Source organism: Syngnathoides biaculeatus, chromosome 21 (genome assembly GCF_019802595.1).
Source record: "Syngnathoides biaculeatus isolate LvHL_M chromosome 21, ASM1980259v1, whole genome shotgun sequence".
In the NCBI taxonomy this organism is placed as follows: domain Eukaryota; kingdom Metazoa; phylum Chordata; class Actinopteri; order Syngnathiformes; family Syngnathidae; genus Syngnathoides; species Syngnathoides biaculeatus.
Window position 1 is genome coordinate 930,895 of NC_084660.1, and position 11,922 is coordinate 942,816.

General features: G+C 42.7%; 1 long non-coding RNA gene, 1 other non-coding gene and 2 pseudogenes across 4 annotated transcripts in view; 2 read left to right on the plus strand and 2 right to left on the minus strand.

Moving 5' to 3' along the window:
- The window catches only part of LOC133494396 (uncharacterized), a 322,682-nt gene that overhangs the window by 210,839 nt on the left and 99,921 nt on the right, over positions 1-11,922 (minus strand). The gene's annotated exons all lie outside the window — the stretch shown is intronic.
- On the plus strand, positions 10,359-10,577 carry LOC133494975 (U2 spliceosomal RNA; annotated as a pseudogene).
- On the plus strand, positions 10,834-11,008 carry LOC133494978 (U2 spliceosomal RNA; annotated as a pseudogene).
- On the minus strand, positions 11,078-11,149 carry trnaa-cgc (transfer RNA alanine (anticodon CGC)). Its single transcript has one exon. It is a non-coding gene; the product is annotated as a tRNA-Ala (tRNA).

The window sequence follows — 11,922 nt, forward strand, 5'->3', positions numbered from 1 at the left end:
TCTTCACTTTGCTCCTTCTGCAGAGGAGCGCTACTCATCATTGTGTGTAATTACACAAGCGTCCGTGTGCCACTTTAGTCAAGTCTTGTTTTGTTCATGTTCCAAATTTTGCCTCATAAGCATTGGACTTCATTTCAGAATTTTTGGACTTTGCCTTTTTTTCCCACATGTTTTATTCCTTTCACATTTCAAATTCACAGTTATTCGGGTTCATATTTTCTGAACTAAAACGCTCAAATCTAGTTCTGTTTTTGTGTTTTACTAATTTAATTAAACTGGAATTGTTCATGCAGTACATTGACAAATAACTGCACACAAATACAGGCTGACATTTTGAGGCACAGGTGTTAAAGGGTTAATTCAATGCCAAAATACTCCCTAAACAAAGCTACAAATGTACTGGTCCTCCCTAATGTTACATTATTTCTGCTAAATCAAATAATAGATTCCCTTTGGTGGTGTGAAAGATGCTAAAATGTACTGAAATGCTCCCATATGGACCAGAAATAAAAGTAAAAAAACATTCTTTCCTCTTGTCCGTTAGGGGTTGCCACAACATGTCATCTCTGATTAATTGTTTGGCACAGTTTTTACACCGGGTGCCCTCCCTGACAGAACCCTCTTGGGGAGTGGAGGCCACAGTGAGAAACTACCAACCCAATGCTCTCTCCACTGAGCTATGGTGCCCAATTAAATTCTGTGTCAGAAGTTGGAGTCAAACCCATGCCTCTCTTCAGTGACCAGAAAGCCCAAAAACCGGAAGGAGTTCAGTCCTTGAGTCTGGCGCCTTAGACCGTTCGGCTATCCTGACACTAACTTCTTAAAAGCCAACAAACACCCAAATCTACTGAAATATCCCCAAAATACTGAAGCAATCCCTAAATTGTCTGGAGTCATGTACTCAACGAATCAGATCCATTTGGTGCCGTAAACCAGGAAGTTGTTGGCCCAGTGCAGCCAGGAAGAAAACTGAGCCGAGTGGGAGCGGATGAATTCATGCGAGAACTCCGCTACCTGGGATTTGGTCATTTCTGTCATCTGTATGTCATGTAATTATACAGTCAGAGTAATGTTAATATTTCCAATTTTCTAACGAGTGATACTGCATAGGAGTGGGTGATGATAGAATCCTCTCCCAGAACCCACCACTGACCTCATGAATTCAACTAATCCCTGACCAAAAGACTGCATGTTCATTGTCAGCAGGACTCGAACCTGCGCAGGGAGACCCCAATTGTTTTCTAGTCCATCACCTTAACCACTCGGTCACAACAACCTCACAACAAGGTTTTGTGTATGTTTTTGTTTTACCTGATGGTGGTCTCCATGATTTGTTCATGTTTTTCCCCTCGAGGTAAAAACATAATGATGATGATGAACTATTGACCTGGTGCACAAGCTCATACCAAACCACACTAATTACGATGTGAAAAGGGATAAAAAATTTCCACTCATAATTAAAATTTTAACTAGCTTTTGAACGAGCAAATCTGTTGGCTTCTTAATGGGGGGGGGGCACTTACTTCATGAAGTCACCGGTCCAGTGCTTTAAACCTGCACACAGTCTGGACTTCAGACATTGGTCAAAGTTCTCTTTTATTGAAATTATTATTTAAGATAAGTATTATAAATCCTTCAGTGAAGTCAGTCCTCACCCTCCGTGACCGATTTATCGCCGATTCAGACTCAGGCTGAAGAATCAACCCACAATGCATTGCTTGTTTAAGAATCCAGTAAAACTGGATTCTTAAAGTGTGAAGAAAAACAAAAAAAAACAAAGGAATTTTCTTTCCTTTTTCTGGATTTGTATGATATAAATAAACTGGTCTGTCTAGGTGGCGCAGTGGCTTGGCTGGTGAAGCATTGCCTCACAGTTCTGAGGACCTGGGTTCAATCCTGGCCCTGCCTGCGTGGACTTCGTATCTTCTCCCCATGCCTGTGTGGGTTTTCTCCGGGCACTCCGGTTTCCTCCCACATTCCAAAAACATGCAACATTAGTTGGACACTCTAAATTGCCCCTCGGTGTGATTGTGAGTGTCTTGATGTGGCCTGTGATTGGCTGACAACCAGTTCAGGCTGTACCTTGCCTTCTGCCCGTTGACAGGCGGGATAAGCTCCAGCACTCTGTGTGACCCCCGTGAGGATAAGCGGCTAAGAAAATGGATCGATTGAAAAAAAATGGGTGTCCAATCCGAAGCTCTTTGCCTCCTTTTGTGCGGCTCTCGTGAAGGCACGAAGCATATCCAATTTCTGTTTATGTGCGCACTTTGCTTGCATTCATCACGGTAGTTACGAGTCAGCATTGCTTGTTTTCAGTATAGTATTTTCATGCTTTGCTTGAGCCAAGCCCAAGGATGTTGAGCAGCTAATTTAATAATCATAAATGATGCCATGGCTTGCTCCACATAAACTGTATTGAACGTCCATGTAGAACCTCTTCAGACTTTCATAGTGTCGCCAGAAAGATATCACACCCCTTCACATTTTCCACATTTTGCTGCAAGATATCATCAAAAGCTGTTTTGAAGACAGTTTTTTCTTTTTTTTTCATAAAATATCTCATCAAGGCAGTCATGTTTTCAGACATGTATGTCAATTTGTAAATCAGGTAAATATTCAAACATAATGCGTAAGTGAGTATTTCCACCATTTTCAATGCCGCTCAAACTTGAGCTCAGGTGCATCAGATTTCCACTGTCCTTGAGGTCCTCCTCCAACTTGAATGGAGGCCACCTGTGGTCACTTCACTTGACTGGACGTCATTTGGAATGGCACACAGCTGTCGAGATAAGATTGACCGTCATTTAAGCGGCTAAGGATAAGCGGCTTGAAAAATGGATAAATGGATGGATATTTTATTATTTTTTGATTTGAACACAGACCAAAGTCTGAATGAATTTCTCTTCCACACAACATTGTTTGAATTTGTTATGTTGGGGTGAGCGATTGTTCTACAGTAGAGGAATTTGACCCACAAAAGTCTCACCTTTGACCTTTGGCTCAAAGCTCTTCTTGATACCAACCCACCCTGTTGTACTCATCATAAGTAGACAAGCTCAAGTACAAAGATGAGGCAAATGTTTACGAGACTCTTTATTCCTTCATTTTTTGATGTATTTATTTATCAATTACATTTTTACTTCAGGGCACGTTTTCATAACTTTTTTAATGCTGCAATGAACGTGCTGCAAGTCAGATGGAACTTTGAATTTCAATGGAGGCCGTCAGGGGCGTGGCCAGGCCACTGCCCTGTGGGCAGCTCTCACCTGCACCTCATTGATGCTAATTAGGCCAGGCATATGATTGCTTTGTGTTTTGTGAGTGAATCTCTCTTGTTCCAGCGTTTCTGTGCCACTTTAGTCAAATCTTGTTTTGTTGTATGTTTGGCCTTGTAGTTATTGGACCTCATTTCTGGATTTTTGATGAACAGTTTTTGCCACATTTTTTTTTTTTTTTTTGGCTTCTGCCTTTATGTACTGCTTACCTGTGTGCGACCTCTGAAAGAATTAAACAACCCTCGAAAATCACGTTTGGGTCCCACCCCTTGCCGCATGCCCGTGAAAGTAGGCATCGTCGTGTATTAGGATAAATTAATGGTTTGAATTCATAGTTATTCAATTATGAGAAAAAAGTTATTGTACATGTTTTTTTTTCCTTTCACATTTCAAATTCAGTTATTTAGGTAATTTTTTTCTGAATTAAAACATTCAAATCTAATTCTGTTTGTGTTTTTCATTAATTTCAACTGTAATTGTACTGTACATATACACATACATATGAAATTGTATATATCCGGCATTTTAGTTTTGTCATTACTCTTTGACGTGGCAAGACCTTTCAGCTGGAATTCGAATTTCAACTCCCAGCAAAACGAGTTGCCGATGGTCCGTTACTCGATAAAAACTATTTGCAGAGCCCTGCAAACTGCACGGATTCAGTGGTGTTGGGTCGCACCAGAAGATGACGGCAAAGCCCTGCATAATAGAAAAGCAGTTGTTGGTGTCAAGGAAGTACTGTATATTACTGACATATTTTGACTGTTGAAGGGGGAGGAGCTACACTTCGTCTGGGTTGTTCACGGAAGTTCCAGGAAATATTCAACTTTGTGCTGGTGAAATCAAGTCATCTGTAAGCTATTTAAGAGGAATGTCAGATGTGTCTGAAATGATATTTTAGTGATTTGGGATCATAGATTCGGGTTTATTTACAGTTGGAACACAGTCAGTAATAAACAAATAGCGGGAGCTTTGTGTACAAAATTTTACACCCTTTACACACACTTAAGGACTGAACTCCTTCCGGTTAATGGGTATTCTGGCCTCTGAATAGAGGCGTGGGTTCGAAACCCACTTCTGACACAATATTTAACGGGGCCCCATTGATCATTGGTTTGGTAAACCAGGGGTTGTGAGTTTGTTTCTCACTGTTGCCTCCACTCCACTCCCCAAGAGCGGTTGTGTCAGGAAGGGCATCTGGTGTAAAAACTGTGCCAAACAAATATGAGCGTTCGTCTGAGATCACACGCTGTGGCGACCCCGAACGGAACAAACCAAAATGAAGTTTTTGACTTTCAAGAAGTATTTCTGGTAAAATGGGAGCATTTCAGTATTGTTTCCACAATCCCAGAGATGATGACAAAACCAAAATATTGTATATATACTGTAGGCAGTTGGATATCATTACAATTGTACTTGATATACTTCTAAATGAATACATCTGTGAGCGTGTCAGTCATAACTTAACGTGATTCATTTCTCATCTAATTCATTTCTTATTTTTGGAACAAAAGAGATATTACATGCCTTTGGATTATGGTCATAATGGTGTGGCTGTCAGGGGCGTGGCAAGGCCGTGGGTGCGCAGTCGCAGCTCCTCACCTGCGCCTCATTGGCGCTAATCAGGCCAGGCATGGAAGCCTTATGTGTTGCATTGTCAAGTCTTGGTCATGTTTCAAGTTGTGCCTCGTAGTTATCGGACCTTGTTTCTGGATTTTTGGACTTTGCCTTTTTGCTACGCATTTTTTGTGCTTCTTCCTTTTTGGATTGCTCACCTGTGTATGACCTTTCCCAAAATTAAATTGTCCTCAAAAATCAAGAAGCCGCCTCCCTCCTTCTGTCACGGCCCATCAGAACGAAGGTAGGACCCAAATGCAGGATTCATCAGATGCAAGGTAGTTCGGAGAAAAACGAAAAGTCCGGACTCTGTGTAGGTTTAAAACGCTTGGACCGGTGACTTCACCAAATAAGTGCTTACCACCTTACAATTAAGAAACCAACAGATTTGCTTGTTAAAAAGCTGGTCAAATTTTTCATCGGGAGTGAAAATATTTTCTTGCTCTTTGTGTCAAAATTAGTGTGGTGTGGTATGTTTGTGCACCAGGTGAATCCTCATCATGTTTTTACCACGAGGGGAAAAAACATGCTGTGGGGCAAATCATGGAGCTCACCATCAGGTTAAAAAAAAAAAAAAAGTGCATACACAAAGTCTTCCAGGCAAGTTGTCGTGGCCAAGTGGTTTAGGCGATGGACTTGAAAACCGCTGAAGTCTCCCTGTGTAGGTTCAAACCCTGCCGACAATGACCATCTAGTCCTCTGTAGCATCCCAGCACTGCGGCAGAGTGTGGAGATGGGGGTGGCAAGAGATTAGAGTCTAATATACTTTCACAAGTTGTGCAATTACAGAATTCACCCACCAGAGCTCCACCGATCGAATGTCTGTACATTCTATCATTCCATTGAAAGATTTGATAAAAAAATATGTTGAATTCATCAAAATGGGCATGTACGTTATAGGTATTATTATGATGAGACTCAACTTGGAGTCGCAATCCACATGATAATATCAGTCATCCGTGAGTCACCACAGGATATATCATCATGGAATCTCGAAAAATAAAGGCCGGTCAAATGTAATAAAGAAATAAATGTGGCTCTTTGGTGCAAGAGACAGCGTATTGGACTTTTAGAATAAAAGTGTAGTAATTTAAAGGTTGTGAGTTCAAGGCCTGTCAGAGTCAATGCAGTTACTTTCTTTCTCTTTCAGTCGGAAAAATGTGAGTTTCTTTGGTGGGTAAAATGTGGAGAGCAAACTTTATGTGCGTCCATGAAAACAAAGTACTGCTCCTTTGATTCTAAGCAGCAAATCAGTTTGTGTCCTTCAATCTAAGAATATGAATATATCAAAGGATGAAGTAAATTAAGTTTGTTTCGAAAGAAGCCTTCCACTTCCATTTCTGCTGTTGTTTGTTCAATGCACTCTCAACACTGAACCTGTGAGGCAGGAATTGGATTTTGAAATCTTCTCGCGAAATAAATCAGGGTGGGATGAGACAGCCAATGGCAAAATGCCTTTGCTGTGAAATGTCAGCACAGTGGATCAAGAGTCATTTTTTACTGAGCCCTTTTGTGTGCGTGTGCGTATTTTCATTAATTGCATGTCACTAATTCAACAGAAGGGTACCAGAATAGATGCAATGTATCACCAATCTCAACTCTGCAGCTTGCATGCCGGCCAAAGCGGGGCATCCCAGGGTCCAGGAAGGGCTAAAAGTCCGATTCTGGAAAACAGGACATTTCAAAAGAAATGTTTCATGATGGTGCTTCCATTAGCACCACCTTGCTAGTTTAAACTTGATGATAGCATCATAAGTGCCTTTTCCTCTTCAAGGACACCCAGCAAGTTCATTTCAATCTTTAGTTTATCTGTTTTATAAGTTAGAGGAGTGTGTGAAAAAAAAACAGAAAAAGCATCCATCCATCTATTTTCTTAGCAGCTTATTCTCACGAGGGTCGCGGGGAGTGCTGAACCCTATCCCAGCTCTCAACAGGCTCGAGGCGGGGTACATCCTTGAACTGGTTGCCAGCCAATTGGAGGGCACATAAAGACAAACAGGCGCCCCACAATCACACCTCAGGAGAATTTAGTGTATCCAAATAACGTTGCATGTTTTTGGGATGTGGGAGGAAACCAGAGTGAATTGGGGAGAAAGTTTGCTTGTCCCAAAATAATTTATGTTCATGAAAAAATGAATGAAAAATGAAAAAAATGAGATTCGAGGGAGGTTTTTCTCACCAATGTCAGATTTAGTGAGCATGAAGATGGAAACTTTTAATTTTTTTTTTATGCTTCACAGGAATCAATTCATTTGTATAAAACAAATGTTTGCTGAACATTAACTTCCATTCATTTTGTGTAACACTTCCTTGGTGCCATAAATGCTGTGTTATCAGCCCTATGGGGGGCACAAACCAGTGCAATCTGTAGGCCGGTCCCAAGCCCGGATAAATGCAGAGGGTTGCGTCAGGAAGGGCATCCGGCATAAAAACTGTGCCAAACAAATATGAGCGTTCATCTAAAGAATCCCATACCGGATCGGTCGTGGCCCGGGTTAACAACGCCCGCCCCCGGCACTGCTAACCTGCAGGGCGTCGGTGGAAATTCAACTACTGTGGGTCAAAGACAAAGAAGAGGAGGAAACCGGATCCGTCGCCAGAAGAAAAATAGGAATGCACAGAGCTCACAACTGAGTGTAGGGACTTTGAATGTTGGGACTATGACAGGAAAAGCTCAGGAGTTGGTTGACATGATGATGAGAAGAAAGGTTGATATTCTGTGCATCCAAGAGAGCAGGTGGAAAGGTAGTCAGGCTAGAAGTTGAGGAGCAGGGTTTAAATTATTCTACGACGGAGGAGATGGGAAGAAAAATGGAGTAGGGGTTATTTTGAAGGAAGAGCTGGCTAAGAATGTCTTGGAGGTGAAAAGAGTATCAGATCGAGTGATGAAACTAAAATTTGAAATTGAGGGTGTTCTGTATAATGTGGTTAGCGGCTATTCCCCACAGGTAGGATTGACCAAGAGTTGAAAGAGAAATTCTGGAAGGAACTAGATGAAGTAGTTCTGAGCATCCCAGACAGCGAGAGAGTTGTGATTGGTGCAGATTGTAATGGACATATTGGTAAAGGAAACAGGGGCGATGAAGAGGTGATGGTTAAGTACGGCATCCAGGAAAGGAACTTTGAGGGACAGATGGTGGTGGACTTTGCAAAAAGGATGGAGATGGCTGTAGTGAACACTTATTTCCAGAAGAGGGAGGAACATATAGTGACCTACAAGAGCGGAGGTAGAACCACGCAGGTGAATTATATTTTGTGCAGATGATGTAATCTGAAGGAGGTTACTGACTGTAAAGTCGTGGTAGGGGAGAGTGTAGCTCGACAGCATAGGATGGTAGTGTGTAGGATTACTCTGGTGGTGGGTAGGAAGATTAAGAAGACAAAGGTAGAGCAGAGAACCATGTGGTGGAAGCTGAGAAAGGAAGAATGTTGTGCGGCCTTTCGGAAAGAGGTAAGACAGGCTCTCGATGGACAACAGAAGCTCCCGGAAGACTGGACAACGACAGCCAAGGTAATCAGAGAGACAGGCAGGAGAGTACTTGTTGTGTCTTTTGGTAGGGAAGGGGAGAAGGAGACTTGGTGGTGGAACCCCAAAATACAGGGAGTCATACAAGGAAAGAGATTAGCGAAGAAGAAGTGGGATACTGAGAGGACTGAGGAGAGGCGAAAGGAGTACATCGAGATGCGACGTAGGGCAAAGGTAGAAGTGGCAAAGGCTCAACAAGAGGCATATGAAGACATGTACACCAGGTTGGACACGAAAGAATGAAAAAAAGGATCTCAACAGGTTGGCCAGACAGAGGGATAGAGATGGGAAGGATGTGCAGCAGGTTAGGGTGATTAAGGATAGAGATGGAAATGTGTTGACTGGTGCCGGTAGTGTGCTAAATAGATGGAAAGAATACTTTGAGAAGTTGATGAATGAAAAAAATGAGAGAGAAGGAAGAGTTGAAGAGGCAAGTGTGAAGGACCAGGATGTAGCAATGATTTACGAGGGGGAAGTTTGAAAGGCACGACAAAGGATGAAAAATGGAAAGGCAGTTGGTCCTGATGACATACCGGTGGAGGTATGGAAGCAATTTGGAGAGATGGCTGTGGAGTTTTTGACCAACTTATTCAACAGAATACTAGCGGGCGAAAAGATGCCTGAAGAATGGAGGAAAAGTGTTCTAGTTCCCATTTTTAAGAACAAAGGGGATGTTCAGAGCTGTGGGAACTATAGAGGAATAAAGTTGATGAGCCACACAATGAAGTTATGGGAAAGAGTAGTGGAGGCTAGACTCAGGACAGAAGTAAGTATCTGCGAGCAACAGTATGGTTTCATGCCTAGAAACAGTACCACGGATGCATTATTTGCCTTGAGGATGCTCGTGGAAAAGTACAGAGGTCAGAAGGAGCTACATTGTGTCTTTGTGGATCTAGAGAAAGCCTATGACAGAGTACCAAGAGAGGAACTGTGGTACTGCATGCGTAAGTCTGGTGTGTCAGAGAAGTATGTTAAAATAGTACCGGACATGTATGATGGCAGCAGAACAATGGTGAGGTGTGGCTTAGGTGTGACAGAGGAATTTAAGGTGGAGGTGGGACTGCATCAGGGATCAGCTCTGAGCCCCTTCCTGTTTGCAGTGGTAATGGATAGGCTGACAGATGAGGTTAGACTGGAATCCCCTTGGACCATGATGTTCGCAGATGATATTGTCATATGCAGTGAAAGCAGGGAGCATGCAGAGGAACAATTGGAAAGATGGAGACATGCACTGGAAAGGAGAGGAATGAAGATTAGCCGAAGTAAAACAGAATATATGTGCGTGAATGAGAAAAGTGGAGGGGGAAGAGTGAGGCTACAGGGAGAAGAGATAGCGAGGGTGGAGGACTTCAAATATTGAAGATGGATCTGCCAGGCAAAAGTGCGAGAGGAAGACCAAAGAGAAGGTTTATGGATGTGGTGAGGGAAGACATGAGGGCAGTTGGGGTTAAATCGGAAGATGCAGGAGATAGGCTAAGATGGAAAAAGATGACACGCTGTGGCGACCCCTCACGGGACAAGCAGAAAGGAAAAGAAGAAGACAAAAAAATTGTAATCCATCGAGTCCTGTGAAACCTAAAAAAAAATTTATAGCGGCTTTAGTTTCCATCGTCATGCTCTCTAAATCCTACATTGGTGCCAACAGCCTCCCTCCGGAGCTTCACGGTGAAGGTGTCGGCGCGACAGCCTGACGTTATGGGAGATGAAGGAGTAAAAGAAGACAAGAACGTCGGCGACCGTCACTGGGATACGTGACAGGTTCCCTGAGCGGGCTGTTTGGGAGTGTGGGATCAGTTTCACTTAGTAAGGGAACGTTCCGTGTCTGCACAGTGGAAAAGAATTGAGGCTTTTTCGGACCATATTTACTGTCTTGTTTATTCTTATAAAGCCTGGACAGTTTTCATGTTTATGTAAATTATGAATGAAATGTAAAAAGTGTTTTCTCTTTTTAAATGTTTGTAATGTAAAGTCTTGTTTAGACAATAAAAGTGGACAAAACAAAAAACCATGTTCTTATCAGTTTAATATCTGATACGTCCCATATCCGGGGACCATAAAATAAATGGATTTTTGGAACAGGGAGATGGAATAGGGGCTTGCTCCGTCCACTCCACGGATCGGCCTGGTATTGCAGTACCTCCAGGAACAGTGCACCCCCACTAATGATGTCAATGACAACTCTGAGAAAGCAACCATAAGTACTTTTGTTTCGTCTTGACAAAGTACCAATCCATCCATCACTTCATATGTTGAAAACGACACAGTTGCCATTTCTTGTAAACCGTTGATCGATTGATGTTTGCAAGACGTGTCATATGTGAGTCACAAGTGATTGTTATGAGTCAATTTGTGTGGCACCAAAGCTTTGGCTTGTCGGCTGGACAATCGGGTCGTATATGCCGGCGGCAAGTTGACATCGCTTCTCGGCCTTTTGGCTAAGGTCAAGTGTAGTTAATATCTCACGCGCTCCTTATCTGGGAACCATATGTTCTCTTGATTTTTAAGAACCAGGTGATGGATTTGGGTATTGCTCCAGCCACTTCAAGCATCAACCTGGTATTGCAGTATCTCCAGGAATGGTGCATGAGAAGACAGTTCAGAAAAGCAAGGAAAGAAGAAGAAAAATAGTGATGCTTAAAAAAAATTTCACAAGACTGAATGGAGATACTGGGGATTGAACCCAGGACTTCATATATGCGAAGCATGCGCTCTACCACTGAGCTACATCCCCTGACCAGACTACGGACACAAAGGAGAGTCATCCATGGCTCACCCGGAGGAGGGAACCGGCGCTTCACGTTGAAGGTCTCGGCGCAGCGGCCTGGTGATATGGGAGAGGAAGGAGTAAAAGAGGAGAAAAACGTCGGCGACCGTCGCTGGGATACGTGACAGGTTCCCTGAGCCTGCAGAGTGGAAAAAAATTGAGCCTTTTTCGTGCCATATTTATTGCCTTATTGATTCTTTTGAAGCCTAGACAGTTTTCATGTTCATGTAAATCATGAATGAAATGTAAAAAGTGTTTTCTATTTTTAGATGATTGTAATGTAAAGTCTTGTTAAGACAATAAAAGTGTATAAAAGAAAGAAAATCTGTTCTTACCTCAATCTCCTCCTTTGCAAACCTCGACTGGCTCACCCCAGAGAGCACAAATTCCTCGTTTAGGACACCCCTTGCCGGTGGGCTTGGACGGGGGCATGTTGAGTGCGTTGACATACCCCAGAAGTGCATCACGGTCCTGACTGATATCATCTTATCACTTAAAGCCTCGACAGTTCATTTTTATGTAAATTCATCCATCCATTTTTTTACGCTTATCCTCACGAGGGTCACGGGGAGCGCTGGAGCCTATCCCAGCTGCCAACGGGTAGGAGGGGGGTACACCCGGAACTGCTCGCCAGCTAATCGCAGGGCACACCGAGACAAACAGCTGCACTCACAATCACACGTAGGGGCAATTTAGAGTTTAATTAATGTAATGACAATTTTTTCTTTCTTTTGCCACTT